We start from the raw sequence: 14,543 nt of genomic DNA, 5'->3' as shown, positions 1-14,543 counted from the left end.
TGGGCTTTTAATCTCCTGTATTTGTGGAGACAATGGAGACTGATTCCCACATCTCAGCAGTCATCCAAAAATCCATCTCCTGTTGATTTATTTCTCAATGTGTAAAATGGTCTAAGATTAAAGAATAATGGACACCGGGCACAAAGCATGACTGTTTTCCCTCCCGGGAATACACAAGGAAAAATGGGTTAAAAAGCTGGCTGCAGACCAGTGTGTGAGAGTGACAGAAACAAAAGGAGACACTAGTCAGTCACTGCTGCAAAGACAAACAGGTAATTTCTCTCTCTCTCTGACAACCAGGATTCCTCCCCCAGGGCAATTGTCTTCAGCAGACTGAGAATTCGCCAAAGTCAACTCTACTGAAATCACTCAACTTAATGGCCACAAACTACCATCACCTACGCCTCACAGAAAAATCAAGGAATGATTTGTGTATTTTGTAACCTTTATTTGGACTCTTGGGGGTGTGTGGGTGTGTGTGTGTGTGTGTGTCTGTCTGTCTGTCTGTGTGTGTCGTAATTTCATTATTTTTCCTCAGGTTTTAGTAACTAATAAACTTACTCTTTGACTCAAGAAAGCCTGGTTAAATTGGTTCCTTCTAAAAAGTAAATACATTTGGACTGGGAAAAGGTATTCACGGGGAAAGAATTTTAAACTAACCTTTGTTGCGACCGACCGAGTGAATTGAACAAAGAGGGGAGCCAGCTCATTCCTCCTCACCCAGGATCATAACAAACGGGTCCTGTCCCGGTCGTAACTGATTGGGAATCTTGTTCAGGAATTTAACAAATTGGGGACCTCATCTGGGACTGGTCATAACAGTATAAAATTGAAAGGAAAAGTGTCCAATTCTGCAAACGTTAGTGGCAGGTTAGAAGATTAGACAGATTATAAACGTCAACAAAGAGATGCTGAAAAAATGAAGAAATTAGAGCACAAGAGAAAGCTAATTAGAAATATAAAAACAGAAAGTAAGAGTTTCTACAGGTATTTAAAAAGGAATAACAAAGTGAACGTTGGCCCTTTACAGAGAGAGTCTGAGGAATTAATAATGGAAAATAGCAGATGAATTGAATAGATATTTAGCATCTACCTGCACTGTGAAGGATACAAATAACATCACAGAACTAAGTGGGCATCAAGAGGAAAAAGGGAGGGATGAACTTAAAACAATTACAGCCACCAGGGAAAGAATACTGAGAAATTATTAGGAACTAAAAGCTGACAAGTCTCCAGGTCCTAAGATAAAAGCAAAATATTGAGGATGCTGGAAATCTGAAACAAAAATAGAAAATGCTGGAAAAACTCAGGAGGTCTAGTAGCACCTCTGGAGAGAGAAATAGAGTTAACTTTGAGTCCCCTTCTTCTCATATGGACTAGAAATGTTAACTCTGTTTCTCTCTCCACAGATACCGCTAGTCTTGATGAGTTTTTCCAACATTTTCTGTTTTTGTTTCAAGTCTCCAGGTCCTGATGGACTTCAACCTAAAGTCTGAAAAGAAGCGGCTGCTGAGATAGTAGATGAATTGGTTTTAATTTTCCAAAATTCCAGAGATTCTGGAAAGGTTCCATCAGATTGGAAAATAGCGAATGTAATTTCTCTGTTCAAGATATTAGGGAGACAGCAACCAGCAAACTGCAGACCATTTAGCTTATCATCCATCATGGGAAAATGCTGGAATCTATTATTAAGATTATATTGGGGCACTTAGAAAATCTCAATGCAATCAGGCAGAGTCAACATGGTTATGTGAAAGGGAAATCATGTTTGATTAATTTATTAGAGCTCTTTGAGGAAGTAACAAGCAACTTGGATAAAGGGAACCTGTGAATGTGGCGTCCTTAGATTTCTAGAAGGCACTTGATAAGGTGCCACAAAGGCTATTACATTAAATAAGAACTTGTGGTGTAAGGGGTAACATATTAGTATGGGTAGAGGGTTGTTTTCTTTTTATTCATTTATGGGATGTGGGCTTCATTGGCTGGGCCATCATATATTGTCCAGCCCTAATTGCCCTCAAGGTGGTGGTGAGCTGCCTTCCTGAACTGCTGTGGGAGGGAGGGGGGAGGGGAAGGAGTTCCAGGATTTTGACCCAGCAACAGTGAAGGGGTGGCAATATGTTTCCAAGTCAGGACGGTGAATGGCTTGGAGGGTAACTTCCAGGTGGTGGTGTTCCCATGTATCAGGAAACAGGAGAACAAAGATAAATGGGCAATTTTCAAGTTGGCAAGATGTAATGGGTGGAGTGCCACAGGGAATCAGTGCTGGGGCCTTAACTATTTACAATCTATATTAATGAGCTGGATAACAGGATTGATGTATGGTCACTAAATTTACTGATGTCACAAAGATGGTAGGGAAGGAAAGAAAGTTGTAAAGGGGATTTAAGGATTCTGCAAAGGGTGTAGAACCGTGAAGTGAGTGGGCAAAAATTTGGCAGATGAAGCTCCTCTAAGCCACTCAACATCCTGACTTGGAAATATATTGCCATTCCTTCACTGTCACTGGGTCAAAATCCTGGAACTCCCTCCCTAACTGCACTGTGGGTGTACCTACACCACTTGGACTGCAGCGATTCAAGAAGGCAGCTCACCACCACCTTCTCAAGGGCAATAACTGCTGGCCTAGCCTGCGATGCTCACATCCCAAAAATGAATAAAAAAATGTGGGAAAATGTGAACTTGTCCACTTTGGCAGGAAGAATAAAAGGTTGCATATTATTTAAATTGGAAGAGATGCAGAATTTTAAGGTAGAGTGATCTGGGTGACCTGATACATGAATCGAAAAATTAGTAGGCAGGTACAGCAAGTGAATAGGAAGATAAATGGAATGTTGTCATTTATTGCAAGGGGAATGAAACATAGAAGGAGGGATGTTTTGCTCCAGTTGTACAGCGTATTGGTGAGACCACATCTAGAGTGCTGTGTACAGTTCTGGTCATCTTATTTAAGATAGGACATAATTGCATTAGAAGCAGTTCAGTGAAGGTTCACATGTCTGATTCCTGGAATGAGGGGTTATCATGTGAGGCAAGGTTGGACAGGTTGGGCCTGTGATCAATGGAGTTAAGAGAGTGAGAGGCGATCTTTTAATTTATTTATTTGTTCATGGGATCTGGGCATCATGGGCTAGGCCAGCACTTATCACCTATCTGTAGTTGCCCTTGAAAAGGTGGTGGTGAGCTGCCTTCTTGAACCACTGCAGTCCATGTGTTGTAAGAACATGCACAGTGCTATTAAGAAGGGAGTGCCAGGATTTTGATCCAGCCACAGTGAAGGAATGACTAGACAGTTCCAAGTCAGCATGGTATGTGCCTTGGATGGGAGCTTGAAGCTGGTGGTGTTCCCAAGCATCTGCTGCCCTTGCCCTTCTAGGTGGTAGAGGCCATGGGTTTGGGAGGTGTTGTTAAAGAAGCCTTGGTGAGTTGCTGCAGTGCAACTTGTAGATGGTACCCACTGCTGCCAGTGTGTGTCAGTGGTGAAGGGAGTTAATGTTGAAGGTGATGAAAGGGGTACTGGAAGGTGTCCAACTTCTCTTTGGAACTGAACTCATCCAGGCAAATGGAGAGTATTCTATGACACTCCCTGACTTGTGCCTTGTAGATGGGGAGTCAAGAGGTGAGTTACTCACTGCAGAATTCTCAGCTTCTGACCTGCTCCACAGTATTTATATGGCTGAACTAGTTCAGTTTTTCATCAATGGTAACTCTCAGGATGTTGATAGTGGGGTTTCGGTGATGGTAATGCCATTAAATGCCAAGGGGAGATGATTGGATTCTCTCTTGTTGGAGATGGTCATTGCCTGGCACTTACGCAGCATGAATGTTACTTTTTACCTATCAGCTCAAGCCAGAATATAGTGCAAGTCTTGCTGCAAATGGACAGAAACTGCTTCAGTATCTGAGGAGTCAGGCATGGTGCTAAACATTGTGTGATCATCAGCAAACATTCCCACTTCTGACCTTATGATGGAAAGAAGCAGCTGAAGATGGTTGGGCTGAGGACATTACCCTGAGGAACTCCGGCAGCAATATTCCAGGGCTGAGATGACTGACCTCCAACAACCACAACCACTTTGTGTTAGGTATGACTCCAAGTCAAAACTCTCCAGTGGTGAGTTTAGCCCCTGATTTTCATTAGCTTCAGTTTTGTTAGCATTCCTTGAGGCCACACTCGGTCAATTGCTGCCTTGATGTCAAGGGCAGTCATTCTCACATCACCTCTCGAATTCAGCTCTTTGTTCAATATTTGGATCAAGGCTGTAATGAGGTCAGGGGCTCAGTGGCACTGGCAGAACCCAAACTGAGCATCAGTGAGCAGGTTATTGCTGTGTAAGTGCTGCTTGAGAGCACTGTCAACATATTGAAATATACAAGATCCTGAGCAGACTTGACAGCAGATGCTGAAAGGATATTTCACCTTGTGGGAGAGACTAGAGCTAGAGGAAAGAGTTTAAAAATAAGGGGTCTCCCAATTAAGACAGAGATGAGGAGAATTTTTTACTCTCAGACGGTCGTGAGTCTGCGGAGCTCTCTTCCCGAGAGAGTGGTGGAGGTAGGGTTGTTGAATATTCTTAAAACCGAACTAGATAGATTCTTGACTGACAAAGGAGTCTAAGGTTATCGGGGGCTAAGGAGGAAATTGGAGTTGAGGCCACAATCAAATCAGACATGGTCTTATTGAATGGCGGAGCAGGCTCGAGGGGCTAAATGGCCTACTCCTGCTCTTAATTAAAAAGAAAACACTGTAGATGTTGGAAATCTGAATTAAAAAAAAGCTGGACAAATTCAACAGGTCTTGCAGCATCTGTGGAGAGAGAAACAGTTATCGTTAAGTCCTAAATGACTCCTCTTTGAATAAGGATCATATTGGACTCGAAACGTCAACTCTGTTCCTCTCTCCACAGATGTTGTCAGACCTGCTGAGTTTTTCCAGCATTTGCCATTTTTATTCCTGCTCCTAATTCGTATGTTGGTATATAAATAGAACCAGGTGCAAGCCATTTGGCTCTGTGAACCTGCTCTGCCATTCAATAAGGTCCTGGCTGATCAGATTGTGGTCTTAACTCCATTTTCCAGTCTGCCCGCCATAATCCTTGAAACCTTTGTAAACTCCATGAACTTGAGGCCGTCCAAAACTCTGCTATGCATATCTTAACTCACAGCAAGCTCCATTTCCCTATCCCCCCTGTACTTGCTGACTTTCATTGGATCCCTCTCAAACAACATCTTGATTTTAAAATTCTCATCCTTGTTTTCAAATCCTTTCATAGCCTTGCCCCTCCCTATTATTTCCTCCACCCCCGACAACCCTCCAAAACATTTGCATTGCTCTAATTCTGACCTCTTGTACATTCCCAATCACAGTTGCTCCATCATTGGTGGCTATGCCTTTGGTTCACCCCAAGCTCCGCAATCACTCCCTACACCTCTCTAAGTCACTTTAATCATTTAAGGCACTTCTTAAAACCTACCACTTTGAGCAAGCTTTGTTCCTCTGACCTAATATCTCCTCCTATATGACCCAGCCTCCACTGCTCTCTGGGATAGAGAATTCCAAAGATTAGTGACCCTCAGAAGCATACACTGCTCATCTCCATCTTAAATAGGAGACCCCTTATTTTGAAACTGTGCCCCCTGGTTCTTGACTCCTCCACAAGGAGAAACATCCGCTCAGCATTCATCCTGTCAAGTCCCCTCAAGATCTTCTATGTTTCAATCGGATCATCTCTCATTCTTCTAAACTCCAACCTGTTCAACCTTTCCTCATTAGATAACTCCTTCATCCCAGGAATCAGCCCAATGAACTTTCGCTGAACTCCTTCCAATGTAAGCATATCCCTCCTAAAATAAGGAGACCAAGACTGCACATACTACTCTAGGTGCAGTCTCACAAATGCACCGGTGTAGCAAGACTTCACTACTTTTATAGTCCATCCCTCTTGCAATAATGGCCAATATCTCAACAGCACTCTACAAATACAGCGAACCCACTAACTGCAGTTCACAGAGGCACGCTATCCCTCTGCATTTAGTTCAAAGGCACTATACTATCCAAATTCACATTTTGAAAGAGACACTCTCTCTTCCTTCCGCTCTCCCAGGACATACTGGCATTCTCACTTTAACTTCTCAATTCAACCTGACACTCTTCCCTACTAGTGTATCCTGGCATTTTTCTCCTCCAATCTCAAATCAACCTCAGGTTTCCCTCTCCCACCTGACCCCCCTGCCCCAACTTAAGTTGTCATTTTCATTCCACCACTGCCTCACCCCCACCCCACCGCCTCCACTCAATCCAGCAACGTTCTCTTGCTCCAGTCAAGTGTAAGATGGCATTCATCCGCCACTCACATCTTATTAAAACTGCCACTATACCTCATTGTTCCTTTAACAGACGTACAGGGGTTGAAGAGGTAGAAGTGATGCTCAAAGAGAAATGGCTGGGCACATGCTGGCAATTTTGTCAGTAAACAACGACAGGTGGACTAGGCCCCTGAAACATATATGCTTAGTGTGTGGTTGACTTCCCATAACTCAGCTTGAAAGAGCATAAATCCATTAAAAAAATGAGTTAAGAGAGAGAGAATTTCAAATGGGAGTCCCAGGTCATCCTTAACTAATGGAACATAACCGCTCCATTAGACTTCATTGGAATCTTCAGGCAGAATGTGATTTATTTTCCTAATAGAGTTTGTGGAAATAATGAGACTTCTGGCAAATGGGCAACTGGGAAACTGGAACCGGTTCAAGGAAGAACTCTGGGAAAAAGCAAGCTGCAAAATGCTTGGATCAGTAGACGTTACAGATGAGCATACAAGAATGAGCTGCCACAGATTTATGTAAGGAGGTGCAAGTGTTTTAATCTGTGACCACTGCATCAAGCTGTTTCAAAATACCAGGACATTCAGTAAACATGTCTCAACCTCACATTCCACCTTGCACAACTTGCACCCACTCATCAAATGCAAACACTATCTCATCTTTGTGAAGTGCTTCCTAATTACAGAGAACTACCTCAGCACCTCTGGGTGAGATGTTGTAGGAACTCTTACTACCATTATTTATCACAACGTAATTTCTGCAGTTTTTTTTACTGACATACAATAACGTATTTGTGCCATGCTTACTCTGTATTGAAAACAAGATCAACTCTCAGTTATGCAGTGCTTAGATGCTCACAAAGATTCCTCAAGTGCCTAAATTAATATTAGCAATGAAGATTGTTGAGAGACTGAAACTGGGATTTTGTGTTAAGGATAATGGTGAGGCTATCAGCACTTGCTGTTATTAAAGATTAAATCAGGCAGCAACTTCCAGTGTCCCACACATGCAGTTAAATAAGGAAATTAGAAAGTCACTGTCCGAGTTGCCCTATTCTTCCACAGCTTAATTACTCCAGTATCTTTGCCAAGAAACTCAGCATTCACATACATGGAAGAGAATGAATTTGTGGTACTTACTGAGTTAGAAAAAGCTAAGGCTTGTTCTTTCAAGGATAAGTGAATTTTTAACAGCACAATTGTCTTCATTATTGCAGACAACCTCAATTGAACTGAATTTTTTTTTGTTGGCAGGAGTCTTATTCTTCTGAATTTATATTATTGTTGAAACTTAAAAATAATTTTTGTGTCTTATTGTTCCCTCTCTCAATCCCATCTTTCCTTTCTTCTTTTATTTCTATATGTGATTTGCCACCGAATTCAATAGCTTACATTTCCTGGTTTGGACTTAGAGAAGGGGGTCCTGGGGGAAGACAAAGTCTTCCCTGGGGGAAGTTCATGGGAGTTAGGAGCTGGAGTAGGCCATTCAGCCCTTCAAGTCTGCTCCGCCATTTGATAAGATCATGGCTGGCCTGCTGTGGTCTCAGCTCAGCTTTCCTGTCTGCACCCCCCATAACCCTCAACTCCCTTGTCTATCACTAATATATCTAACTCAGCCTTTTATAAATCCAATGACCCGGCCTCCAAGGAGTCCACATACTAATGATCTGAGAAAGAAAACAAATTCTCTCCATCTCAGTCCTAAAAGAGAAACCTTTCATTCTTCAACTGTGTCCCCTGGTTCTAGTCTCCCCCATAAATGGAAACATCCTCCCTGTATCCAGCCTTTCATGTCCCCTCAGGATCTTATATCTTTCAATTAGGTCACCTCTCATTCTTTTAAACTCCAATGGGTATAGGTCCAACCTGTCCAACCTTTCTTCACAAGGTAAGCCTTTCATTCCAGGGGTGAGTAAAGTGAACCTTATCTGAACTGCTTCTAATGCAATTAATTTTTAAAAATATGATCAAAACTGTACGCACTACTCCAGATGTGGTCTCACCAAGACAGTGTGCAGCTGCAGTAAAACTTCCATACTTTGTTCTGAGAATGTGCTTTCACTGCTTTGGAGGGAATTTCCAATACTTTGGAGGTTATTTTTGCTACCTTGGAGTTTTTTGGCTTTGATTTGTTCTTCCTAGCTGTCAGTCTTCATACCAGCATGGGAACCATTTATACAGCTCTACTTGGACCTCTGATGAACAAGAGCAGTAGGATCAACAGCAGCCTGCTCCTCAACCATCTGTTACTCCACAGGGCAGAACAGGTGACCAGAGGAGATCCGGTTCACTGGACGTGATACTATCCTGGGTATATGGGCAGGGGTTTCTTTCTGGATATGAACGAGCAGCAGTGCTTCAGGAGGGTGAGACTTTCCTGTCAGGTGGTTACTGACATTTACGGCTTCCTGGAAGATCTCCTTCCCAGTGGACCAGTCGAGCATGCTTGGCCCGTGGTGGCCAAGGTCATCAAAGCCCCGAATTGCTTCACTTCGCTCTTTTCATGGATCTGCTGAGCAAAGGAGCATCTTCCAGGTGACCAATGCTATGTTTGCCACTTTGCTACTGATGATGCCAGTCAGAATGAGAGTGCCCATGGATTTGCTGCTCTGGCTGGATTCCCATAGGTATTGGAAGTCATGGACAGAACACGTAGCAATCAAGGTGCCCTCATAACTCTGCAGCATTCACCAACTGAACCATCAATATTTATGGGAAGACAGTGACATGGTGGTAATATCACTGGATGGGAAATGCAGAGGCCCCGGCGAATGGTCTGGGAACACAGATTCAAAACCCGCCACGGCAGCGAAATTCAATTAATAAAATCTGGAACTGAAAGCAAGTCTCAGTAGTGGTGACCATGAAACTATTATTAATTTTCTAAAAACCTATCTGGTTCACTAATGTCCTTTAGGTAAGGAAATCTGCCATCCTTAATTGGTCTGCCTACATGTGGCTCCAGACCCACAGCAATGTAGCTGACTCTTAACTGCCCTCTGAAATGGCATCAGAAGCCACTCAGTTCAAGGGAAATTAGGGATGGGTAACAAATGCTGGCCTTGCCAGCAATGCCCACATCGCATGAAAGAATTAAAAAAAATGTTCAGTTGGTCTGCAACCATTAAAAGTTCACCATGTCTGTGCAAGATTCCCAGGAAGCTGCCACAATGCCTCCATCCTATATCACAAATATCCGCACCCTCAAGTGGAGTCAGTGGATGGGCCTTGGAAATAAGGGCATGACTGATGACCCCTGAGAGGAGCCATACCAATGCCATCCAGGAAAGGTTTAACCAAAACCATATAAGCACACGAGCGGTCACTGTATGCACCAGTAAGGGTGATAGTGGTCTGCTGTGCCCTGCACAACAGTGTGCTGCAGAGGGGAGCCACAGGAGGAGGAAGGTGATGGCTGCTCTGCATCTTCAGAGCAACAGCAACCAGATGAACTGGAGGTGGAGGAGTCTGACGTGGCAAGGCCACCAGTAACCATTCACTCAGCTGCCAGGGATGCCCAGTGTGGAATGATTCAAGCAGGTTTTAGCTAAGCTAAGGCAGTGCAGCTATCTGGCACACCAATACTGATCCACAGTAAAATCCTGTGCCCAGCATTAAGCTGTCCCACAGTCTCACCATCCAACAATCCATTTTTAACTTATGATACCACTTTTCACAGGGCAACAGCCACTTAGGGAGAATACAAAAATGGACACTTGAAATAAAGTTGATGGCTCTCAAACATTGGGTTTATACTGTTAGATTGTCAAAGGTATGCTCAAACGAATATCTTTGTGCAACTACAAATCCTTTTTCTATTACTCCTACATGGTAAAACTTTCAGCTCAAAAGAGCTAGAGGCTCGTTTCTCTGATCTTAATTGTTCAGATGCTTTTGGCTGTTGCCCGCTGGATTTGCAGGGCCCCAACAAAGACTGGTTGGTACACCCGCACAAGGAACTGGGCTATCAAGACAGAAGGCAAGCAGCATTTAAGGTTCTGGCTGAGGGGGGATGGGGGTGGGGGAAGGGGAGGAGTGGAAGAGCTTTGAACAGAGTTCCAACTGCATTCACCCTTCTTCATCTTCCCTCACATGGGGGAGTGGGGGCTGGTGTTGGAGATAGTGGCTTGGTAGACTAGTAATCCAGAGGCCCAGGCTAATGCCCTGGGGACTCAATCCCACTACAGCAGCTGGTGGAATTTAAATTCAATCAATAAATAAATTTTAAAAATGGAATGAAAGCTAGTCTTAGTAAAAGTAACCATGAAACCACTGCCGATTGTTGTAAAAACCTGTCTGATTCACTAATATTCTTCAGGGAAGAGAATCTGCCTGTCCTTACCCGGTCTGGCCGACATGTGGCTCCAGACCCACAGCCATGTGGATAACTCTTAACTGCCCTCTGAAATGGCCTAGTAAGCCACTCAGTTCAAGGAAAATCAGGAAAGGGCAACAAATGCTGTCATTGCCAGTGACGCCCACATCCCATGAGAGAAAAAAAATATGCCCACCCACATCACCCTGCTAGCCAAGAGCAGGAAAGCACTCTACTGCACTTCACTGTGTCCAGCTGAGCAAAGCGTGGAGGATCCACTGCTGTCTGTTGTCACCACATCCTCCTGCGCGTGTTATGTGCTCACCATATGACAACCCAACTGCCTGGGCTGAATTTTCACTTTGGGCATTGGAAACAGTCATGAATTGGGATTTTGACAGGGGCACCCCCTTAAGCAGCATGGAGACAAGTTCCCTACCCAATTAAGGGTGGCAAGTAGACACTCAAAGTTGGAGGGCCAATCACAGGCCTTCCAGCTTCAGAAGAACACTCAGCTGAGTAAAGGCTAAGAAACTTGGGGAACATTTCAACACAAAGATGTCCTTTTACAAACTTTTAAAATAATCAAATAAAAAAGAAAAAGCAGCCAAGCCACAACTGTGGGGGGGTAAAGGGGGTAGGAATCCCTGTACAGGGCAGCCTTTAGCTACATCCATGCCCAGGCAGACAGGCAAGGCCACTAGGACAGTCTGAAATGCTAGCATCCCTGAACTGCCACTGGGTGTCCACCTCCAGCAATTAAACTGCTGCTCCAATTAGGAAACTGGGGGCCAACTAGAAAATCCCTGTCAACTCCTTTAACCGCCCATAATAAGGCTCTTAATGAGCCTGATTGGCTGTTTGCCTCATAAGGGGCAATGATAGTCCCAAACCCACCTCATCAAAATGGCTGGTGCTGGGAATGAGGTCAGAAAACCAGCAACTGGCTGGTGGCATTGTTTTCAGCCTCCTTGCGTCTCTGTTCCCAAAAGTCCTGCTCCATCTTGGCAGCCCTGGCAACGTCTATGTGTACCCAAGCTGGAGGCAGATGCACAAAAGTTCTGGGAAGCTGCTTTCTCAGTGTGTGTGACCACCTGAGAGATGTTTGTAGGACCTGTGTGAGATTAGAGACAAAAGACTGGAACTGACAAGGATTCAAAGTCAACATTGTGCAGATCATCACATTTCAGTGACTGCTGACATCAAGTGAACATGAGTGAGTGCTGTATGGTGTGTGGCAGTTCGATATTTAATTTTGTCACTTGGTAGCTAGGAGGCCCCATCTCTCCATCGCTGCTAACCTTCTCTGCTACTTCCACCCATGCCTGCTTGTTCTCAGAGGTTGCTTTCTTCCTCCCATCTGCCAGGAACAGAATATCCCTGCAGGCCCTTTCAGCCCTCAGCACAATGTCCAGGGACACATCCTAAAATTGAGGCGCAGCCTGTCTACGTTGACAATCCATCTGTCAAGTTGCTGGCTTGGTTTTGACACTTCAATGTTTCCATTCTGATCCTTGCAGGGTCCTGTTAAATAGTGCAGCTGAAATAGTGTTGCTGGTCTTCACAACGTCCTCCTGCCCCAATTCGTCAGGAAACCCAGAAGTCAGATGCAAATACTGTGGCTGAGTGAAAAAAGCTGCAAAAGCACTGCTGAAACAATCAGGCTCCCGACACGCTGCCAATCTAATCTCCCCCATATTCCCCACCCCCCTTATCCCCATCACAAGTGTGCCTGATTGTTAAAATTCAGCCTTGTGTCTTGCGGCAAGCATTATACTATTTTACTGGCTGCCTTGCTGACGCAGGTCCCAGGTACTCTCCAGAGAGAGCGCCGCATTGCTTCGTCTGACAACTACAAAGCACAGTGTAAAAGCTTACAAAGTCTGTGGCAAAGTATAAGTGTTATGACTGACCTCAGGCTGATTCAGGCCTAAATCAGCTTTTAAAAACATACTAGTAGGCAAATGTGACATCTTTACATTCTGTTTTACCCACTCCTATTTACAGCAAATTTACATAATAGGATTTAGAGATAGAAGCAGCATTTACTTCCAAATACATAAACATTACATACACTCACGAACACAAACACACTTTAGCAATTACTGTTTCTGATGTAGTGGACAAAATACTTAATGAGTTTGTATAGTGTTAACTAGTTTAATTTAAAAAAGATTAATGCCTCTGCTAAAATAGCAAGTGAAGGAAAGTTGTACAAACACACTAAGCATTTATCTAACATTGCAAAGAGTAAATTCTAGGCTACAGTAACAGTGTAATCCCTGCAAAGATTTAGTTAATCTATACTACTGTATTGTGGTGGTTATAGCATTAGTAACCCAAATCCATTGTGGCTAATTTAATTCAATAAACCTGGTAATTTTGTGGGCTAGCAGCAGGGAAAATAAAATGATTAGCAAAGCTGCTAGATCATTATTAAAATCTAACTGGTTCTTTAATATCTTTCATGGAAGGGAACTGCTACCCCTATCTCTGACCACAGTTCTTAATGCTCTCTGAAGTGGTCCAGCATGCCGCTGAGATTCATATAGCACAGAAGGTGGTGGTCATTTGGCCCACTGTGGCGATGCCAGATCTTTGAAAGAGCAAACCAATTAGTCCCCTGCTCCTTCTCCATAATTGTTTCAAGTACACATCAAATTCTCTTTTGAGAGCCACTATTGCACCTGGTTCCACTACCCTTTCAGGAAGAGTGTACACTGAAAGAAAATTGCTCATTTTCTCCCCTGAATTCCTTTGCCAATTATCTTAAATCGGTGTCCTCTGGTTGCTGGCCCTCCTGTCAATGGAAACAGTTTCTCCCTCAGCTGTTAAAAAAAGTAACAATTGATACAGAAGGCATCACTTCCTTTTCAGGACCAACAGTGTGAACAATATACCAACACTGCCCAAATCCCAAGAATAAATAATCATAAAAGCAAAAGAAGAGGTTATATGCAGTATGGATAATGGTAACTGTAATAAACATGTAAAAATACTGCAATATTTAACTGCAAAACTGGCAATATCAGGGGGCAAAGTGATCCAGATTAATTTTGCTGGTGCGTATCAACAGCAAGATTGTACGCTAGCTCTCTTCTAAAATAAAACATCCTAATATATTATGCACTTCAATATCATTGTTCGTGCACAGTTATTTTTTTTAAATGTGAAACACTCATATTACAAGTTTAATCATATAGTTCAGCAGTATTGTGGTCTACTGTAATACTAACCAATATGCTCTAAAACAAGATTGCCTTAATCACAGTGACTTTGCACACTAACAGTCTGCTTTGAAAAAGGTGTGTTAAATGATTTGACCAGAAACATGATGCCCATAGCACTTTCTTCGAACACTGTCTTACAGTAAAAATAGCTTTTCAGCACGGATTGGATTTGCGTGTCTTCTTTTGATGAGTTAATACATCAAAGCATTTAATAATTTCAAGAAAAAAAATCAATGTATAGCTATCCTGCAGATCAGCAGGTGAAATCATAATCTGATAAACTGAGTTAGCTGATTGCAGTCGGGATAGCAACTGGGACAATGCAATAGTCCTCAGTGTCCCTGAGCTCAGGAATGGTGTTTTGTGTGTGTGTGTGTGTGTGTGTGTGCGTGCGTGTGCGTGTGTGCAAAGTTGGTGCAAAAAAAGGGCAAGAGAAAATTGGCCAGAGGTTAGAGCTTCTCAAAGCCGTTCAGTGACTTCAGTTGGAGAGTGCATCTGCGTGGCTCTCAAGCGAGAGCAGGGCTGTGTTTGGCTCCAATGCCCTCCTCTGGTAAAATAGCTTCCTGACAGTTGACAACAACTTGGAAAATGCACTGGATGCTGGCAGCACCTGTGGAACCGTATGCGACAAGCACAGATGACTTCATAAGCATAGCAAATCAGCAAAAATAAACA

The 14,543-nt window shown here is 43.3% G+C and overlaps 1 protein-coding gene across 4 annotated transcripts in view; it reads right to left on the bottom strand.

The window, feature by feature from the left end:
* The window catches only part of LOC121279373 (transmembrane protein 241-like), a 218,613-nt gene that overhangs the window by 156,251 nt on the left and 47,819 nt on the right, over positions 1 to 14,543 (bottom strand). The gene's annotated exons all lie outside the window — the stretch shown is intronic.

Source organism: Carcharodon carcharias, chromosome 6 (assembly GCF_017639515.1).
Source record: "Carcharodon carcharias isolate sCarCar2 chromosome 6, sCarCar2.pri, whole genome shotgun sequence".
Classification (NCBI taxonomy): Eukaryota; Metazoa; Chordata; class Chondrichthyes; order Lamniformes; family Lamnidae; genus Carcharodon; species Carcharodon carcharias.
The sequence above is the reverse complement of the archived record's forward strand: the minus strand, read 5'-3'. Positions and strand labels throughout refer to the sequence as shown.